This window comes from Megalops cyprinoides, chromosome 5 (assembly GCF_013368585.1).
Source record: "Megalops cyprinoides isolate fMegCyp1 chromosome 5, fMegCyp1.pri, whole genome shotgun sequence".
Taxonomy (NCBI): Eukaryota; Metazoa; Chordata; class Actinopteri; order Elopiformes; family Megalopidae; genus Megalops; species Megalops cyprinoides.
Window position 1 is genome coordinate 28,840,022 of NC_050587.1, and position 22,782 is coordinate 28,862,803.

At 41.2% G+C, this 22,782-nt stretch overlaps 1 protein-coding gene across 3 annotated transcripts in view; it reads left to right on the forward strand.

Moving 5' to 3' along the window:
* gnaz (guanine nucleotide binding protein (G protein), alpha z polypeptide) overlaps positions 1-22,782 on the forward strand; it is a 49,212-nt gene that overhangs the window by 6,470 nt on the left and 19,960 nt on the right. Inside the window, exon 1 of one of the 3 annotated variants that reach the window (XM_036528259.1) lies at positions 19,810-19,955. The exons of 1 other annotated variant lie outside the window; for it this stretch is intronic. The gene's annotated coding sequence lies outside the window, so the exon portion shown is untranslated. One more of the 3 variants, XM_036528258.1, reaches the window with a different exon arrangement.

The following is a 22,782-nucleotide window of genomic DNA, read 5'->3' on the forward strand; positions in this document are numbered from 1 at the left end:
AAACCATCCACAACCATTGCTGTGCCATGCATTGATATTACCACTTATATGGCTGCATGGACATGTGCTTTTGTAAACAGAATGTGCTTTGAGACTTACGTGAAGGGAGAAGCACATGTATGTAAGGCAAACTATTAAGACGTCGTACTAGTGGAATATATGTGCAAATGTATTCCTTTGGCATTACTTCCTAACAGCATGCCATAGATGTATATGTACAGCGTGATATGAAAATGTTGAGATTCAAAAGCTGTCTAAACAAGGAGTTTGACCTCAGACATCATGCAATAGCTATGGAGGAAAGTGAATTTGAATGTCAGACTTGGGATATGCAGCCAAAAGGGCCTATGGAAAAATAGTGTTCTATGACTTCAGTATTCGTTTATTTAGCTCTGCTGAAAGCAATTTCCCATTTAACTCATGGCATCCGCAGATGACCATCAAATGCAGTAAAACCACACGGCGCCGCACACGGACTAACACCAGCAATGTCATCACCTTGCAGTCCATCAAGGACAATGACAAACCCGTTTCAGCCAAAGTTCCCTCAAAGGGCCTTGCACCGCCTTGCACAGATATGCACGTATAGCACACACCGGCGCACAATGACTCGCCGTCCCAGACGGTATCGCACAGCCGCGCGGTCTTGCGCGGAGCTTAAACGGAGCTCTGCAGAGGAGGATCTGTGCAAGCAGCAATCTAGGTCACACCGCCGCACTCGGTTCTATTAATGCTCTGCAAGTCGCCCTGGATAAGGACGTCTTCCAAATGCATCACAACCCCCGCGATGATGAGGATGAGGATGAGCATGGCGACGCTGCTGAAAATAGCGGTGATGAGGATAAAGGGTCGGGGTGACGGTGACAATAATGACAAATACGCTTAGATAGCAGCGTGACCACCGTGCGGCTGGAGATGAGGGTGGGTCACACAGGCTGCGGAGTGCTGCACGAGAGAACTAGTTGCGCAATTGAGGAGTGAGGTTGGCCGCGGGGAGCACTCTGAGGTGGTGGTGATGCAAGCCCGTCCTGCGTTGCCTTTCACGCTGCTCCGATAGCCATGATGAACAGAGGGTCTGCCAACGCCGCGCTGGCCCCACCGTAGCTTAGCTCCTAATCATCCGTTTGACGTCAGAACCAAGAGGAAGTACATAAGGCCTTCACACATGTCCGATCCTCGCTTATTCTTCTATTCGGTCTGCTTGAACACAAGAGACGCATTTAACAGCTGAATAGGGGGACAGGGACATGCTGTTTGTTAGAGGCGATTAGAAAAAAAAAAAAGGACAAAGTAATCGTCAGGCCTTGTTTTAATCCGTTTCCCCTCTTGAAAACAGCCTGCGTCTACGCCGACAATGCCGAGCTAACGAGGTCCCCACCCTGCGCTCATTAAACACAAGGAAGCAGAGGGGACAGGGCATCTTTGTATTCTGTCGCACACATGACACTGGTCATATGACAGTGGGAGGGCTCCTGGGAGCAGGAGAGGTTTCAACCCAGCGTCTTTCTCAGTGCGCCAGAGTGAGGCTGCTGGCCTTGTTCTGGGAATTCAGCCACAGTCATGGGGGATGGGGGGGCAAGGGGACAGGGGGGCAGGGGTGCACGGGGTGGTTTTGGTGGGGGGGGGGGGAGTGGTGTGGGGATGTGGGGAGGGCTCAGGACACATGACCAGTGGGCTGCGTGTGGGATTCATCAGCGTCTTGTGGCAGAGCAGGACGGCACTGGGCTGACGGGTCTAGAGCCTAGAGCGTGGTACCACATGTATCACCCGGGAAAGCAAAGTGAAACAAAACACGGTTTTGTGAGCCGCCCCATATGGCCAGCCATGGGCACGGCTTTTATTGGCATTGCACTGAGTGGCTCGGGAGCTGTGGGCTGACTGCAGGGTCCCAACCTGACTGTCACAGGGTACTGGCCGTTTGCCACAGCGCAACAACTGTGTGTGTGTGTGTGTGTGAAGATGCATGTATGTTAGCATGCCTACGCAAGGGTGTGTGTAGCGCCGCCGCGACGAGACTCTCTCTGCCGGTTAATCTGAGAAGCTGTCTGGCCGGCCATTTCATTATCTGAATTGATGAAGAGGAGGCAGGTGGTTGCCAGCCCGCGGAGCGAGGAGGAACATTCATTGCGAAACGGGCCGCTGATGAATCAACATCATTTGGATGGTTTCTATCAGAGGGAGTGTGATTAAGATAAAGTGGAGTGTTCATGTATGCGTGCTTAGGCGTGTGTGTGTGTGTGTGTGTGTGTGTGTGCGTGTGTGAGTGTGTTTGTGCTGTGGAGGAGGGGGCTTCACTAAGATACAGTTTCAACAACACATACTGAAAACTTGTGCCTAAGCAGCTTCTAGCAAATGGAGGAATGAACACTGAAAAGATATGATTTCTAGAAGACCTCATCTACAGCAGCACAATAGCGATACTGGCATCTTGTTTTCCACAGAAGACTATGAACAAGGCTGGCAGCACTCTGTTCCTTTGGCATCTCGCTTGCTTTTAGTATGCAATTTCTTACAAATCGTGATGATATTGATCAATTCTGTTGTCGGGTGTGTACGTACAGCTGGGACCCTGAGGCTAATTCCTGAAGTGTTCCTAGTTGCCTGTCCCCGTAATTGTTTCAGGTGAGACGTGTTCGGCAATGCACAGGAGCAGATAAGACGTCTTTAGCTTATCTTCAGTTAGGTGTAAAAGGGGAAATCAAGCGTTGTCAAGGCGTTCTGCATGCTAATACAGAAGTGAAAGCAATCTTTGTGGCTAATGCAATCTAAGGGATTCAATTTCATTCATATTCAGAATTCAAATTAAAGCAGTAGCTTTCATCCCACTGTGGTAGGAGTAAGGAGTTGAAAGGAGCCCAGCGCTTTCCAGATTCAGATTCCATTATGATAGCCAAATAATAATGAATCGTTTATCAGTTACGAAGATATCATTTGGTTCTTTTTGCCAGTATGGGAGCAGCCTATGATCAAAACAAAATGCTAAAAACCACCTGCCTGTGACTGCACTGTGGAGCAGCATATGTGGAATGGGACACAACCTTGCAGCTTTGGTCCAGCTGGTCCAGCTTGGTCTTACTGCGTCCTTCTGATGCAAGGCAGAAGAGAGTGGTGGTTTTTTTTTTCCCCTCTCTCTTTCCTCAGCAGCGAAGTACAAAGAAAACTTCCTCCATTTACGGTACTTGGCAGCGGCTTTAATGCAGGCTATCAAATTTTCTCAGCAGTAATCTCGGTAAAGTGCTCTGCTCAAAGGCACTGCTGGAGCACAATATCAAGCCTATAAGAGACATAAACCGACAGCAGTAGCACTGCCACCACTTACTGCTGCACCACTGGTGCTCCAGGCTGCTGCACTGCTCCTAAAGATGGCTACTGTACACCACTACTACCTACACCACTGCTGCACCACCCTGATGCAGTTCTGCTACTGAAGGCTGCTGTATACCAGTACTACTGTACATCTCTGCATACCAATACTGTACGCCACTGCAACTATACTCTACTTCACCATTCCTATGACAGGCACTGTGCAACAGTACAACTGGGTCCCCAGGCCAGTGTAAAAGGGGTCTCCTGCTTTACATTTCTGGCTATTGCTCCACAGTGATGCATCAAACACAGTTATGCACTGCTGTCTCGACTAATACCCACTGCTGACAGACTCCATAGTGTCACAACTAACTAGTAACCACACCATTAGAAAAACTACTAACCAGCTAAGTCATTATATCAATGACTACGACACATAAACCTTTTCTCCATACTCTCCACAACCCAACACTTTTATACTAATAATTGCTCCGTGCTCTCACAACCCTGATTGCTACATTATACTTTTATACTAACCATCACCCATACCACTGGTCAGTGTTTCCTACTGCTGTCAGTGCTGCTGCCTCACTGCCTCCCAGATATCCTCAGTGCCGCTCTGACTAATGTGTCATCATGCTGGCCTCAACAGAATTCTATACTGCCTGTTGTTTCAGTGAAAAAACCCACAGAGACAGTGTTGTGCTCTGTTACCACTGCCAGCATAGACTGTTAGTGGCCGTTTGTGCAAGCAGTGTGATTTTTCAGTTGTCTTTGGTTGGCGTGTCTAATCTAGAATCATGGCGGAAGAAGGAGCGCAGCAGAGAGGCCGATCATGTTTACAGCACAGGCGGACAGGTAGCCACGCAGGGATTCTGGGTCTCGCTCGATAATCCGAGTGACTCAAAGGTAATTAGCGATGTCTTATAGCGATAAGCTACCTGGCTCTGCCTCGCTTCTGTCTGTCTCAGAAAAAAAAAAAAAAACTCTGCATTCAGTCCACCAGCCTTCAAACACTACGTGCTGAACTGTGCTTCGGAACTGCGTTCCTAGCGCTCAGATACGCGATGCCCAGTGTCTCTGTCAGACAAACACCGTGTGCTCACTCTGCCTCCAGACAAGCATGCTATTGTCAGGGAGTCTACAGCATGTGACTGCGTGACCTACTGCTTCACAGAACCGCCCCGCCACCCTCCCACCCCTGCACCCCCCCCCCCCCCCCCCCCCCACCCCCCTTACGGCGCAGAGGCACTTAGGCAAAGCCGTCTTGTTCTCCCTCAGCCAGTCTGACAGACATGCTTATCACAAAAGGAATCTACTACACTGCCCCCACTCCAACCACACCACCCTGCCTAAATGGTCCGAAAATAATTTCCAGGGCAATGTATGCTCTGTTGAAATCTGAGGTTCAGTATTACTGAGCTGCACAGTGCTGGATTTCGGTTCTACAGTATTACACTGCTGAGCAAAACATACAGTGTAAGCATTGTGTGTAATGTAAACTCTCTGAGTCCAGTGAAGAGGCGTTGCTGAAACATCTAGTGCAGTGAAAACAGTTGATGGTAAATCTAATTGTTCATTAAAACCTTTAACCTGATATCAGTCCTACAAATATGGCACAGGAAATAAGGATAATTTGCTGTGCATGCTTTACTGTTACTTACTTTACTATTAGTTTATCTGCGTTGAGCAAGAACAAAAGTGACAACTTCATATAAAAGGCAGTTTGCTGTAATTCTAAGAATCCTAAATTTCTTCGCTTCAGACTTGTGAAGTTTTTGCTACTGACTGATTGGCTGTGCTGTTGTGGTTATGACAAGCTCATTACAGGCAGATGCTAAAATGGCAGCGGTGCAGCGGGTAGAAGAATGAGAGAAGCCTTTCTTTCTGGGCCTGGTCCTTGGAAAGGGCCAAGAGGGGAACGTTTAAACTGGCTCTTTGTGAAGGAAGGTTTTAAGTTGGAGGCACTGGGCTGAAGTCACGATCCTCCAATTAGAGGGCTGTCCCCACGTCTCCACATCCACTCCTTCCTTCTCTCCGTCTCTAATGTCTCTCCGTAAGAGAGATTGTATTTACGCTGCTGGTGAACGCTGAACCGTCTCATTCACCTCCACGCCCAAGTTACCCCCACAACCTTCTAAACTCTTGCTATAGATTATCTGTTTCTCTCTCTAGCCACATATAGCCTTTTCTACTTACAGAGAGAGAGAAACACACCCCAGAGTCATTACCTCTGTAGATTTTAAGACTTGCATGTATCCCCATGTTGTGCCTTTTGCTGGGATTGTCCTCTCAAGGCCTCTGTAGTCACTGATCGATACACACAAGGGCAGGGCTCAACAAACTGGCTTGGAAAATTTGGCCATCCAATGCTATATTGATTGTTCGCATGATGTCTATGGAGCTGGCCCCTAACGAGTGGATCCGTGTTGGTGCGGTGCACTACCCACGTCATTCCCCCTGGCAATGCCTCTTCAGAGCCTGTTGCTTAAGAGCCAGAAGGAAGTGAGCGGAGAGCGAGTTTGTGTAATCATCTCTGCAGAATCAAGATTTTACACAGGGGAGGAAGTGGCCGCGTGTCCCAACAGCCGCTTAGGGCAGGGCTGTATAACCCTCTTCCTGGAGCTTACTGTGCATGCTGTTCAAGTTCTTGCTAATTAGATGGGTGGAAAATTTGGATTCAACCACTTCCTCGATTATTTCATTGTTTAAGCCGTTTCGGTTGAATTTTCGTGGTACCTTTGTGCCATGTAGTTTTTCATGGTAACTGGGCACACATTTTTCAAAGAGCTGAAAATGTTCAGCCATTCATGCATAAGCTACAAAACATGTTTCCAGTGAACTTACCTCTGATAACTACAGTGGTAGTTGAGAGCACAAGGGGGTCAAAACATCACGCTTCATATCTGCAGTCATAACTGTTCATAAGTCGAGGAGTTTGGTAAATCTTTCATTGTGTACACTTTTAGTGGCACAGAAATGCTTCCAAAAACATTCAACAAGTGTTCTCACAAAGGACTAGCACATTGGTGACGTAATATTTAATTTAATATTCAGTATTACATAAACAAGTCCTTCTGTTTATTTAAACTTTGGCTGAAACAAAATGTATGTCTGACAGGAATCCCCGAAGAAAGAAAGAAAGGCCCGAAAAGAAAAAAAGGTAGTTCTTCTGTACAGCAGAATGAGTGAAAAATAAGTGCCACCACATAAATATTTTGATGTTGGCAGGGACATTACACTGGTGTTATCCAGAGGACAAGGTGTGTCAACATAGATACACAGATTGTGTGGTCATGATGAGCTGCACTGTGAGGATACACCCAGTCAGAGGGGAGGGAAGTGTAGCAATCACGCCTGTCAGAAAAGGCGACGCAACTAAGCCTGAACTTCAAAACAGCTGACTGCTGACTTATTAAAGGACCCAGGGATTTTAGAGACGTGATCATGAACCTGCCTGCAAGGGGGCCATGCTGACAGGTTCCTCTTTCTGCTTGGTCATTTCATTGCCTTGTCTTCATGGATAATCATGAGCAAATGGGGTTGAAAATGCTTTCCATGACAAGGGTTGATGTCTGCAGATCCTGAAACAATTGATGAAAATGAACATTTTTAATTTGGTTGATCTGTTTGTTAATAAGTTCACTCCTAATGACAATTAAACAGGCATGCATTAAATGTACATTGCTGTCGATTAATATGACTTGCTGGATAGTACTAGCTGGGCCTTGCACCGCAGTTAGTGTAGTTGTTAGTCAGAACTGTTCTCAGAATAGCTTCTCATCTGAAAAAAAAGGTTAACGTGTACCAATAAAGAGTGTAGTTTATTCTCTATCAAGCACACTTCACTTAATGAAACTTAAATCTGACAGAGGCAAGGTTTGCCTTCTGTTCTCCTGAGATAATTAGGTATGACCTAACCACTACATCCTACGTAGTTAGCTTGATCATACGATTTCATAAAAAAAAAGCTTTCTTTGTTGAAATACAATGTTAATGTTAATATTCATGTATGTCATCACCATTAAATAATTTGGTCGATCGCAGTTTGTGTATGAAGTTTGAAGGGACAGTTCCCTGAATGCAATATAAAAGCATTGACATTGTTAGGGTTGAAATCCTCCAAAATGATACATACTCATACAGTATGTGACCTTCAAGAGGGCACACTGTACGCAACACGTCCTGCAGCAACTTCAAAGTGCATTTGGGGAGGATATCTAGAACGGAAGGCATTGAGACAGAGGAAACAGAACCTTCACAAGCAGTGGAGAGTCATTTAGTGACAGAAGAGAAGTTTCCATTGAGCAAGACGAAAGGAGTCAAGGTTGGAAGGGATCAAGTGGAGAAGGCAGAGAAAGGAGATGCCAGAAAATGGGACAGAGATATTTGTCTTACTTTCCTGTAAGCTACAACTGCCAAAAGCTTTTGCCCCTAGCTCTCCTTTGGCGAGAGGCTGTTCGCTTTTTTTTTTTTTTTTTTTGGAAGGTTTCTCAGAAAAAAATCATTCAAGTGGAAATGCTTCATTTCAGTAAAGAAATGCATGAATCCCATCAACAAGCACGGATGAGGGCCCAACTGCATTTTTAAAGGCTGTTGAGTGCCCTGCATGAGTTGCATTTCCTCTTCCTGTGGGAAACTTTCCAAAGCGTCATGAATTCTCTGAAACAGAGAATCTGTGTGAGGCTGAATTCTGGGGTCTTCCTAGGGGCTTTTTCACATTTTTGGCAGAATACCACAACCAGAGGCTGTTCTACTGTATATATGATAAACTTCCTTACTCTTATATATTCAGATGTGCTACAGCACTTCAGCATCTTTTTGCCTTAGATGTGGCTGAAACCCATCATCATACAATATTAGGTCTAGGGACACAGTGTGTGTGGCTAATGAAAAGCAAGGCTCATGCTCATGCTCAAGGGAGATTAGGTCACAGAGAGCCAAAGTGAATGCCTTATAATGGCAAAAGAATGAGTTAGATTAGTGAGATATTAAATTAATAAAATGTGTGTTAGCAAACCTGATTTTAGTGCAAGTTAGTCACACTTGTTACAAAAACATTAATGGCATTTCCAATGTCATGTGGTCAAAAGGCGTAAATAAAATCTAAATTGTGCTACTTTATTTTACTACTGGTTACACATTAGAGGGCTTCTTTGGTTACCCTCAGCAGGTTACCTTCTATCACCCAAAAAATAATAACAACACGAGGGTGGGGTTCAATGTTTTAGTGGTTTTGTAGTGTTTTTTTTCTGCTGTCCTTCTCTCCTCAGATACACCCTCTTTCTATCTTTCTGTCTCTCTCTTCCTGTTTTCTTACTTCTTCACATGCCCTTCTCTCCTCATGTATCCAAGTCATTCGGATGGATCCGGTCCGCCAGCACCGCGCAGGTTTAAATTACAGCTATAAAAAGACCTGGTCCCCCCAACACACTCAGGATCGTTTACAAGCAAGCTATCCAGGTGTCACATGCATGCCGCTGTTGTCCTGTAGAAAGGTGACTAAACACTTCATGATTATATACACATACACACACATATACCATATATACAGCTGTGTGTTAATTGTCATATTATATCCTGCTGATTGCAGAGGTGCATATAGTTTGATGAAGGCCACTTGACAGCAGTCAGACATTCTCAGTAGCACTCTGATTGAGGCAATTTTGGTCTGTGCATATAGTTTGGGAGAGTGACAACAGTAACTCCTACAATGCAAAAAATTATTTTCCAAAGCAAGCTGTATCATTTATGTTGACGCATTCTTTTTGAGGAAATTATTTGATTGGGCCATGTGTTTTGAGTTGCATCCTGTAAGGAGCAGTTTTTCTGACTAACACTAAATTAGGTTATTGTTTTTGTACAATCAGTGGCAAGTGCGCAATACTGTTCATCATATTTGGTCCAATTCAACTCATAGGGTGGTAGGTGGTGGCAAGGCTTGGTTATATTGTGATACACATGAAATTACTCTCTTTCTCATGAGGTCACATCCCCTTTACAAAAGAATATCAAAGAAAAGGGAGGGGTTACAATGTTGTTTCTAAAGAAACAGGCCATGTACATTTCTTTTTAACTGAACCACTATAGTAGAAGAAAAAACTTACCGAAAAAAAAAAAAAACATCTGTTGAAAGATTCATGAAACATGTTTCTTTAAATCTGAAGAGGGTAATGTATAATGTGGAATGTTCAATACATTATGAAGCAATATGTGAGCCAAAAATGTAAGTATATTTTATGTACCAAAGCATCATAGTTACAGTCTTTCAGTATACTAATTTTTCCATAAAATAATCAATGATGTAACCTATAGATTAATATAATGAAGTAATATAACTGCCCACTGTATTCTGTTGTATTTTTATGTTGTGGACATAGGAGACTATTTATATGATTGGCTAATTAGTTGTGCATTTTTCAACAGCACTGCTACTTAATTTCTCATTTAGATGTGTTAACGTTAATGTTTGATAACACCACAAAAGAATCCCCAAATTAGAATACAATGAAATCTTGATCCAAGATTTATTTCAACTATTGGTTACATTTCTAGTGCCAGGACTGTCTTTTAAAGTTGGCCTATACTTCATAAATATACTGCATAAATAATACAATATTAATTTTAATATTGTTTGTCTTAAAGGTGACATTTCATGTCTAATTTTGATGTATTATTGCTAACATATTTAAATAATAATGGCGAAATGTTTTCAGAAAACTTTGGATGCCATGATACCCTCATGGGAAATACAGATGAGTTTCAAGTATTTATCTACCTCGCACCTGTTCTGAACAGTGAGTACAAAAATCATAAAGCTATATATTTTCGTTATGAATATTTGCAATATACCGGTAGCATAAAAGGGGCAAATGTGGATCATGGCCCAAAACTATCATTATTCTTGCCTCGAAACAGCAGTTTCAGTACACAGGCTGTCGTGTTTACGCTTGCAAATATTATTAGATGTTTAAACACGATTTGGCAGAATTTATTTGTATCTCATTGCAATTAGATCAGGGAAAAGGAAAAAAAACAGCAATGCAAATGGAATATGGCAAACTGACTGGAGAAGCCAGCCAAATTGCATCAGATTTTTGTATATTGGATCAGTCTAGATTGACTGATCCTTTTGAAGTAAGGGAAAACAGAAGGAGAGAGAATGTTTTAATGTGTCTGTATGGCCCACTGCATTCTCCCCTGTGAGGTGCTCCTGGATATTGTACCCATCACATTCTATCAAGCAAGAGTTTAACATTCTGTCAGGATGATGCAAAAAAATTGGCTTCTTAAACTGAGTTCATTAAAAGTAAAAACAATTGGATCCTTACAGTAAATCATGGCAGCATAAATGTAACAGTAAATCAATACATTTTAATGGCTGTTGGTACTTGAAACTTTGTGTTGCATTACAGTTCTCTAAAGCATTCCTCCTTCAGTTCCAGTGGGACTGCTAATACTTTGCATTAATTATTATCATTGAAACAAAATGGGTGTGTTGGGTAGTTACCAATGGCTGTATACTGCCCACACTGGCGCTGCACTAACTCAGCACTGTCACTAAGGAAAAAGTATGTAATGTGTGTCATTGAAGTGAGGACATTTCTGTCACACTTCGAGGCCTAGCATTTTAGTGATGTGGTAATGGTGCTGTGGAGCAGAAGAGCAGGGTTCAGTTCCCAGCTCTGGCAGTTAAACATGTTACCTCCCTCAGGAATCCTCCAGGAGTAGAATTTTATTGACTGCGTCATGTATACAACAATCTGACTGATTTTTTTTTTTTTTTAAGATCTTGTTTTTCTCATCAGGACAGACCTAAATGCTGCATTGTGACTGTCTGGTGTACTCTGAATTCAGTAATAGATAAACTTAATTATACTCAAAAACCAACCAACCCACGGACACACTTACTGAAACTAATGTGAAATAAAACGCAAGTATGGCTATTCATGCTTATACATACAGCTGTACAGTAGCATTTTATTGGTTAAAAACTCATATTTAGGGGAGACATTTTAGGCAACAGGCCCTCAATACATGCAAGTTATTTTCTTCATTAAAAGGGCTTCACTAAAACGGTTGCCTAAAAATAGCCAAGCTGTTACATTACATTATGCATTACCTGCTCTTTGTTCATCTATCATTGTAAGAGCAATCATTAAAATGATCACTTTTCATACACTACCTAGTATCACACTGATGTTGTGCTTTAGCCACATCCTGTAGCTAACCTTTCAATGATCAAATTAGCCACTATCATAGTTATCAAAAAAAACATATTTGGCTATCTACCTGGAGACATTTTTTACATTTAGGCAGACACAGCAGATTTTATCTAAGCATCATGAATCAAATTAAAAACAAACTATACAAGGACAAAAGAATGCACCAGAATATATAAAAGTACATCTCTGCTCTAACCTCTTACCAGAGTAGAGAAGCACAAAGTCCCAGAATGACACAGGGTGGTGCAGTTGGTTATGCATTCAGTGGCAGGCACAGCACTTTTCTGTAGTGACAGAATGTTCTCCAGAGGGTCCAGGGTGTCATACATCTGATCTGGTCTCCTGGACGTCCCCTCCTAATGTCATCTACCAATATATTGGATAACTTGCATTTATTTTCAGATAGATTTTATGATGGCTATATTTTGGCATGAATCTGAATTCCTATTAAGTCAGTAAAAAACAAGTGCTTTCTTGGGAAATATCGAATTATTAAGCAGGCTTCAAAGACAAATGTGTGTTATGTCTATCATTTGAAGCAATGGCTTCAGTGGACTCTCCTTTTTTCTTCAGATTCTAGGAGGCCAAAGTCTATCTGAGGTATTGGATAAAAGTTCCTCCTTCAAATGTGTAAACATAAAATGACATTTATTATTTATTTCAAATTTTCCTCAGAATCCTGGTTGGTGTAATGGAGTCTAAACGACTGAAGCAGAGATGAACAAAAAAGTGTGATTACTAACAAGGCAACTACACCCCCAAACATTTCTGCAAATAGGAACAAAATACAACAAAACGCGAGACCAGAGACATCAGACAAACATGGCAGATGTTTGCCAGTCTAGTGAAATGTAAGGCATTCATGACGGTACCATTCTGCTGAAGGTTAAGTTATAACTGGACAACTGATACCACAAAGGTAGATATTCTGTCTTTGTGAATATCTACAAGTATCCCTGTTTCTCTGCAAATACAGTCAGTGCATTCAACTGAAATTGTGCCTCTTGCACTTTGAAGCTGTTTATACTGTATGTATGTCAGATGGTTATACGTATTATCACTAACCTACTACCTGCTATATGTACAGTAAATTGCTGTACACTGTTAGCATATGGACATTTGGCATAGGGAAGGACTGTTCAGGGAATGCAATTGTGCAGTTTCACGACTGACAGCTCTCTCCACAGTTAGCTCAGACCTCTTTTGAATCCACAGTCCCATTCACAAACCACTTGATTAACAATGGGGTTTGGGAATCATTGTACTCAAAATGTTGGTTGTATGATGGCTACCTTGTTAGGGACCGTTTTCAGAAAAGGCGCCCAGCAAACTCTCCGTTTTACAGCTTGGACGTATGATAAGAAAGTCTCTGCTTGACAAACAGTGCTTTGCATTTTACAATGCAGCCTACTCCACTACTCCCCCAATCACAGAGCATGTTGTTAACGGCATATAATTGTCATTGTAAGTGAGATTATGAAACACCTTTGTTGATGGCATAAGTAGAGCAGTGCTGTGACTAAAGAGTCTGAAACATTTCATGTGAAACACTAAGGCAGTTTTTTATCGTGGGTTGGCATTTATTTTAACTTCCTTTTCCTGTCTCGTATCACTGATTAGCAGGGCCAAGCCCTAAAATAATTGATAAGGATAGCCCTTATTGCACATCTGACATAGCGTTTGCCTGCTGTTGTCTGAGGTTCCTCTGTGGCTGGCAACACTCTGCCATGATGGCTATTTTATAATTTACTTACCAGGCCAGGCAGATAAAGCCCAAAGGCTGATCACAGCCTTTGCCATTTTAATTCTGTTTAATGAAAAACACAGCTAATCACTGTTGCCCCACCAACCTTGAGTCTGTGTCAGAAGACCTTGTCATCAACTTCCGTCAACTATTCATTTTCTGTCCACACAGACTTCTTATCAAAGTGCTTGGCGGCAGGGTTTATTGCTGGCCTATGAAGACTGATGCCAGAATGCCTGCTATAAATCTGAGATGCAGTCAAAGCCTTAATTATACAGAGTACTGTATGTGACAGTCAGATTGTATGCAACTCTATTGGGGCTTATGTAGAAACCCAAAGCTTACTATGAAAATGAATGTAAAATCGTCTCTTACTGCAGATTTGAGCTTTGCGGGCTGGCATTAAAACAGACAAAGATGACAGCAGTGGCATCACAAAATAAATATGTGACCCAAATTCACAGTTCCTAAAAAGAACCAGTTTGTTGTTTGGTTTAGTGGGGAAAAAAGCCATTGTGCAAAATCACTATCTGATCATTTTGGTCATTTCATCGTTATTTTATTTTTCCTGATAGTCTCACAGGTATTTTTAGGCGGGTTGCAAAGTTTCCTAATCCTTTGCAGTATTCAATCGAAATGCTGAGTGTACAGTTTTTGCATAGTTAATCAAGCACCCTACCCTCTCTCCTCCCACCCCCAAAACAATAAAAAAAACCTTTGATGTTTTTTGTAGGGACAATATATTGTTGGATTATAATAAATGTGTAGTAAGATGAAATTGAGGGATGCAGGTAATTAGAATATACATTTAAACAATGTGGTTTACGTTGTATATTTTCAGGTATATGATAGTATTCATATGCCCATAAGATAGAAAAAATGCCATTGGATTGGCCATTATCTCTGTTGCCTTTCTCATACAGTATATGAAAAACAAAGCTATTACAAGGTCACAATTACAAGGTTACAATTTTTGCTCATGAAAAACCACTTGCTAAATCCTGAGACATGAAGAGCCATATCATGTGGCTTTCTGGAAATCACATTTTAACTCAGCTGCAATGTCTCAAAATTCAGTGCTTGGGAGAATTGCCCTTTCCACCCAAATCTCAACTAATCTAATCCTCCCAAATTTAAACTAGGTTTAAATTTAAATTCTATTTTTTTTCTGTCTAAATTAGAAAGAACTTTTTTTTTTTCCTTTTGGCAGATTTGAAACAGTTTGATATTGCTGAAACACTTTGTCACTGATACATTTGACAAAGCAGAAAACATAATGTATGTGCAGATACATGTAGTACATTCAGAAAATTGAAATATTTTTTATAAATGTATTATTCTGAAAAGTATTTCTGGTTGATAGTTCAAAAGCATAGGGGAGCCCATCGTTTGTTTATTTTGTTATTTTGTACCAGCCATATGTTTATCTCCAAGCTGATGAATGTGTGGACTTAGTGCATGTCATAATTATAATAACACATTCCATGCTAAGAGGACAAATAACTTTGGCCTAGGCTTTAGTGAAATACAGATATCAATACCAATACCAATTGATCTGCATCTGATATGCTGTTTTTTACACTAAAAATGCTTTGCGAACAATATGGTATTTGAATATAAATTCATCACGCTTACACATGTGTCAAGAGGAATGTCATGGACTTTGTACTGCAACTGATCACCTTTCAACACTCTTTTTATGTAAGATACATCAGTATTAATTCTCAAAATATATATGTGTGTGTGTGTGTGTGTGTTGGTAAGCAGTGTATATACACAGGTGAAGTAAGAGTGTCATGGCACTTGAATCTCCCTGCTTTTTCTGTGTTGTCATCTTAGAGCGGCTGAAAACATACTATTTTTTGGGTTGAATAAATAGACACTCATAGAGCTGCTCCATTCAAATCACTTTTAATTAATCACATGGTTTTTCAGCCATATTTTGTCTGCAGCTGAAAACATAAACACATACTTCCCATAAACCATTATCCCTGGTTGTCTGAAAAGTGGTGCATGCAAAATTGCATACAGCAGATTCTTTGTCAACTCTTGCAAAGGTTCCTCTGTGAAAAGGCAAGCATGCTACAAACCAGTCATTTCAGAATGGTACCAAATTTGCAAAAACAAAATATTAGGCTATCAATCCTAGAACTCTGAAACAATTATTGATGCTGCAAATCAATACAAAAATAAGTTGCAATTTTCAAATAATTAAATACTTCAAATAATCAATACAAAAATAAATTACAGTGTGTTTTCCTCAGAACAAAAATGTAAATCCTCCTAAATCAATCCCTCATATTCCAGAGGTGGTACTTGCCTTTGTCTACACAATAGAAATATTTTTTTAAAAAAGTGAACTGAGCTGTTGATTGCTATGGGCCAATCAAATTGCAGATGTTGAGATTGGTCACATTCCATTGTGTTTCATAAGTAAAACAAATAATCAGCAGGATGCAAAGGTATGGAACCTGAAACCAGTGTTCCCTCACCAATGTCACGTTTCATTCTATCACATGATGTAGTGTCCATGTTGGATTTTATGAAAAAACAAACAAAAACCTTGACCTCTTGTTGCAGAGACGTGTCTTCTCAAGGATTATTAAGCTGAGAAACATGGCCTACATGAACAAATTAAAATGTGCATTTCAGTGAGAAAGATAGAAAATCACTTGAAGCATGTGGTTGATCAGCAAAAGTGCAATGCAATTCCTCCATGTTGTTTGTAACACACAGAAACATAGTAAATTATTGTATCCACATTGAGCCATGAGCTGTTCTTCTTTTTCTTCTTCTTCTTCTTCTTCATCTCCATCTTCATCTTGTAAAACTTTCATTTTTATAGAAAGCCTTCTTTTGCCCATATTTGATATTTAGTGCAATTTTATTGTAGTTGGAGAGGTACTAATTAAAATGTTTTTGTGGGTCGAAAGGTCAAATGGTCCCTAGGTAAAAAATCTAATTATTTTTAAGGGTCATACTACAGAAGACTTGACACACATGATTATATTCCAAATGAAAATATCTTCGGTTCAGGAACCAGAAATGATCCAAATTACATGAAAAAAGAATATGTTCTAATAAATTGGATTAAAATATTAATATGTTGTATTACATAATTTAATATCTTCTAGGTATTCCATTCATTATATGTTTTTAGATACATTACATTATGAAACTTTCAACCAATGACACTTAAAATAGTTCTGAATGTTTTATTCACTGTGAGATAAATGTTAGTGTGACTGATAATTTTCCCTTTGTAGTTCCCACTACTGTATTGTGCAATTCAAAAGAGGAGAGAACAGAGGGGTTTTCAGTTGTAACATGTTTGTGAATTGGAAGACATGAAAAAACAATTCAGCCATTCTGGGCGCACCATTTTACATTCATCTAAAAGACAATGTGTTTCATAAATGGTGTTTATCATCACAATTAACAACACAATAATTGAAATAAAGTGATTACAAATATTGCATAAAATGATGAACAATACATTAAAATGACAGCATAGCTAGAATGAAACAAGCACCATGTTTGGTTTGTCTTAAATGATCCTAGGATCCCAGACTCTGCTGCAAATTCTGCAAAGTTGTTCCAGGAATTAATGGCTCTATCTGAAGAAGTGCTTTCTAATGTTACTGCGAATTACGTGTCCTCAGGTTTTATTCACAGAACTTATCTTGAAATAGCTTCCATGGAATACCTTAATAACACCTTTAAAATGTGTTGAATACTTGAGCCGTCTTTTACTGAGACTTAAGAGACTGAGCACTTGAATCCTCTCATTTTAGGAGATCTTTTTAAGACCCAGGAGCACTCTTGTTGCACTTCCCTGAACCTATCCTTGGACTTTTATATGGAGTTGTATATGCCTGGCTTTTGTTACCTTTTTTAACTGTTTCAGCACAATGTCTACTCTCTGACAGTGTTGGATCTTAGTCCTTTACATATTGTTTATGCTGTGTTGTATTTTATTGCCAATATGCAGAACTTTCATTCTGCAATATGCAAAGTTCTGCATGTTACATACACATATGTATACATATGTATGTATATATGTATATAGTCTTGGGCAAGGTCCCTAGCCCAGAATTGCCTCAGTAAATATCCAGCTGTATAAATGGATAACATGCAAAAAATGTAACCTGTGTAAGTCACTCTGAATAAGAACATCTAGTAAATGACAATAATGTAATGTAAGGTGTGCTCCGTCCAAACCACAGTACTTCCTGTATCCTACTGTACACCCTCAGCCATGGACAACTTTGGACACACTTCCTGGGCCAGCCTCTATCGCAATGGGCCTCAAGGTGGATTAATATAAAGCAACAGCTTGTGAGAGTTCGTGTGTGTGATATCATGAGGTTGTGTGTAGGATAATGTCAGTGGGCTTATGTCTGTCTGTATGCATGGAATAAGATTTAACATCAAGTGTTATCCTCTCCTTTATTCATCAATAATTTTTTTGAACCGCTAAACATTCTTAAATTTTGCTTCTTATATGCTGTAATTTCCAAACATTTTGAAAAAAAACTAGTGTTTGTCGCTTATGTGAGCATCTTTTATGATCTTCATAACTACTCCACTGATACTCCTTCTCGTTTGGTCACAGTTGAACCTCTGCCTCTGCTTCTAAACCAAACACACGCAGGAGCTCTTTGCAGGGCGTTCTACTTTTTTCTGCACTTGTTTGCCAGCCAGTGTACAAGGGCAGTACGTGTGCCATTGATTCTGCTAATTGTATGACTCACCCCATAGGCATGGCTTTTACTGATATATCCTCTCGCCCTGAATGTGTAGCTGCCACAGTAAACACAGTAACAGCCACTGAAGAGTTGGCCATCTGTGTGCCCCCCGCCCCCTCCAATTAGAGTGACACACTTTCTCCTTTGGGCAGCAGGCTAGTGTAATCCAGATGCTTTGAACTACAGTACACAGCGCTACAATCCGACCTTCAGCCACGCCTGGAACCATAGATTAATGTGGGAAAGTTCAGCTGTTTGGCTCACACCGAGGGCCACGCTGTCTTAACAGTCTTTTGAGATAAGTCCAGTTGCCAACTGCGTGCAGTCAGTCCGTTTTCCTCACATTCGTAATGATTTTGCACAGCAGGTAGGAGACTCCATGTGGCTGAATGACAGACACACAAACTAACAAAGACACATGGCTTGGGTTAGCACCTGTAGCTATTGTAAAATTGTTGGCATTTTTGATATGTTTTATCCCGAAAGGTCAGCTAAATGTCTCAAATGATGATATATAAACAAAGCAATTGTACTTACTTCAAGTGGCTAGCTAAAGTAGAAATCTAAATATTTAGCCAGATACTTTACAATGCTCTGCTTTTTTGATCCTATATGTAATGGTGGCAGCCACTCCTTATAAATAGCTGCACTGTAGTTTCCTTGATGATATGCTTGTAAATATGCAAATAATGCTTATTTTTCATAGCACAGTTGATCATGTCCCAGACAGTTGGAGATGTAGGCTTGCTGCCAGGGAAATTCCCATTTCCTAGGGTCAATTCAATTTTTTTCTAACCATGTTCTACAACAGTGTTTATAACCAACCCATTTAAATATCTCTGTGCCTTGTCAAAAGTCAGCAGGTGGCTCTGTATATTTAATCAAATATGCCAGCAAGACAGGCAGTCTATAGCCAAAAGTATGCAAAGTAACTGCCCAGTAAGTGTTATTGTGGATACACAATTTGAGAGCTACATTAGGGATCCAATATTCTCAGACCAGGTCACTTCCCAGTGTTTGTCAGTATGTGTGGAGTTGTATGTCTGTTTACTTTTGTTCTCAGACAGAGACAGTGAACTGGATCAAGAGTTCTCTAATTCTGAAAGGCCCCTTTTCATGTTTGAATGGGAAAATGTGCCATTTCTGTCTGGCTTTTCCACTCCTGGCATGGATGACATGATTTTCCACCATGTCTGGGGCTGATGGGAAAGTGGGTGGGATATGTGCAGGAGAGACAGGGAGAAGGGACAAGGCAAATAGCAGGAAGTTACTGTTGGCAAACAGCCTTACATAACACACAGGCATTCATCAATAAGGGAGAGATGCCATTGTGCTTTTGTCAGAACTTATGTAATGATCTATTTATTGCACAATGCAGACCCTGTCTTTCTGTAGGGGTGATAGAGGGTGGAATGGTGGCATGCTGAGCAGTCCCCGTGCCCTCTGGCAGATGAGTGAGCATATGCCATTCGAGGCTTTAGGCTGGTCATTGCACAAACTGCAGGTTGTGCTTTGTCATGTTGTCGTCCTCCTGCTCACATTCAGCAATTTCAAGCATGATACCTTTTCTGGTCACGTGACACCCCCTCCTCCCCCCCCTGCCCCCACCCCCCCCTCACAAGGCTGTTCTTTTTTTTTCCTGTCCCCCGGCAGGCACACCCCCAGGGCACACACACACACCCTCACGCACAGAAACATGCACACCCATGCCACACCCACATACCCACACACACACACACACACGGCAAGCAGATAACATACGGTGGCAGTTCGTGTAACCCTTTTTGTCAGGCCAAATGCAGATCTTAAGAAGGCTCGTTGTTACAACAAGCCAACGGAGTCTGTCTGTGCAGCAGACATTCAGAAAGCTGTGACACAGTGACAAGGAGCCTCAGAATGCCAAGGATCCGGAGAGGTGGAGCTACAGCGAAGGTATTCGGGAGCAAGGTGCCGGAAAAGTTTTACAACACAAACTATGCAGCAGATGCCACTGGTGGTGGTGCTATGGAGTAAATGTTGAATTGTTAGGAATGATGAAAAGGTAGGTGCATCAAATTGCGGTGTTATGTTTTAAGGCCATTGCTGTTGTGAATAAGCTTAGCTTTTGGCTTATTGTGATGGCTTAGGAGAATAGACTCCAGGTGAATTCCTTTGTCTTTTACAGACAGGCGGGTGTCTCATGACTAAAAGGTCAAGTCCACTTTGAAAGTAAGATTGGTGGCGGAAGTTTTTGTGTAAAGCCAGACGGCTGAAGACACTGAAGGTCTGTGGAGTTTTTTTTCTGGAGGCATATTTATCAACACAATTAGATGTCTAGATGTCAGTAAAGAGATCCTGTTTTTAGGTCATGTGGTGTTTTTTTCTACTTGCTCAACAGGATTACCTCGAGCTCGTAATCATTAGAATGCAAAAGAATCTGACACCTTGATACAGCCAAATGCGATGCTAATGGCAAAATTCCTTTAGTTTGCATCAGTGAGAAAGTATCTGAAATATTTTTCACTCTAAGTAATTATGAAAGTAATGGGTAGAAGCCTGCGATGAAAAAGGGTAGGTCTAATTGTGAAATTAGGGCATGATCCAAGTGTGGAATTTGAAATTTGAAAAAGTAATCAAACAGTTTTATAGTTTTGTAACTGGTAATTAGGTTGAACAGAATTTCTGATCCACACCTATGTGCCACAAGGATGGATTTTTAATATACAGTCTCGTCCTAATTTTAAAATGCCCTATCAGGTGTTTTAATCTTGGCCATGGAAACAGACTTTTTTTGCAGTAAACTGATCTTGACAGTATCTTTCCCTGGGTAGACATTCTCCCTCACTAAAAGGAAACTGACCCAAAGATTGCCTCGCTAGGAGATCCTGAGAAAGTTACTGTAGTTCTACACACGTTTAACCACTGGGTAGCAGTAACCCTAAATAAAGAATCATGCAAAAGTCAGTTGGACTTTACCATAACAAACACTATCTACAACAAACACCTGCCATACGTTCAACAAAAAAGATTGTTGATTTTATCAACATAAACTGCCTGTCTTAAGCAGGTTTTGCTGATTGTGTGACCTTCAGATAAATGTACTTCCATTTTTTTAAAAATATAGAGTCACTGTAGCCAAAATCAGAGTCTGTGAGGCATTCACTGCGATTGGCTTCCTGATAACTGCAGCTGCAATCTCCTGATACGCTTACTTACAACGTCCCATTGCATTTTTGGCACGTCAGAATTTTTTTTTTTCCTCAGATGGTGAGATCCCAGGGGTAATACTGAGTGCGAAAGGCGCTACAACTCGATCTCATGACCGGCCGAGTCCTGCCAATAACCAGGAACCCAGTAAAGATAAAAACCACCGGCTTTTCATGATCAGTCAAGGAAATGACAAAGGAAGACAAAGGGAGTAAACTGTAGAGAGGTGACTTCTGGAGATTATCCGCCTTTGCAGTCACTGGCACAGAATCTCATGCCATAGTAATCTCAAAGTTAACAGCGGCAGATGACTGTCCAAGGCATTTGCTTTGAACGCTTGTTGGAGGAGCAACACCCCCCTATCTCAGCCATCATCTGTCTCCACCCCCTCACCTTTACCTTCACAACTGCGCAGCCCGTGTAATGGAAACAGAGCGCTGTCCCAGGTGGCAGAAGTGCTTGAATGCGTGACAAAACACAACAAAACCTCACATGTGGCTTTCGCCGTGTCCTCAGGTCTTGGCAGGCAAATGTCACGCATGTGACAAAGGGGAGCGTGAGACAGCAGTGTGAACACCACAAGACAAACAGCAAGCAGCCATTCCGAATGTCTTATCTCTCTCTTGCTCCGCTGCCGTTGCATGCAAGTTGACCGGTTTCTGCTCCTGTAATCACATGCTAATTATGAGACAATCGTTTTATCTGTTTAATTGAATTAACTTGTTGTTGTTTTTTTTTGCACACTGTTATGTGCGTGCTGTATCAAAAAACATCCTTGTAGGAGCTATCAGTTCTGCCAGGCTGGGAACAGACAGCTAAAATTTGTGCGGAACAGTCCTATTCTTCCAAAATATTGTAATGCTATATAATGTCAGAACTGTGAAAGGTGGAATATCCCCTCAGTGTGTTCAAAGCAATAGCAGAAAGACAGATAATAACCTTTCTGTCGTATATACTACCAGTACTGGTTTCAGGCAAGTGCTGCTGCTGATAATTCACGCTTCCTTGATTCACTATTCCCGTGTCTCTTCAAAGTTAATACTGTGCTGTTTCATGACCTGATTGGCTTCCTTTTGCGTTTTCACAGTGAGCACGTGTTGTGCAAAATAGGGCTCAGATGTATAATACTTTGTTTGTTTGTTTGGCTCATCTGTGCACATCTTTTGCTGTTTTTTTTTTCATTATAAAATCTGGTGGTGCACTCATTGCTGTACAATGATGCTGGGAAATGTAGTCTCCTCTGACAATAGGACGGCAGCTCCAAGATGTGTCAGACATTCAGAAGTCCCATTTATGAATAAATGCATCAACAGCATTTATAAATGCATTGAGTCTACTGCATTTTTCAGAAGTATAACTGAGCAATACAAAACTGTGACAAGTGAGAATTTAAGCAGCTGTACAAGGTGTCGACTCAGATAATACGTTTTCCAACCTTTCTTTAACAGGAAGTACATTCTGCAATGCATACATTTTTCTATCTATATACCGCATTTGTAAGGAGAAGCCAAGGTGTGGTACAAACTGAAAACCACAAGTCTGGTGTAGTGAGACTGTGTGTGCTGGTCTTTGC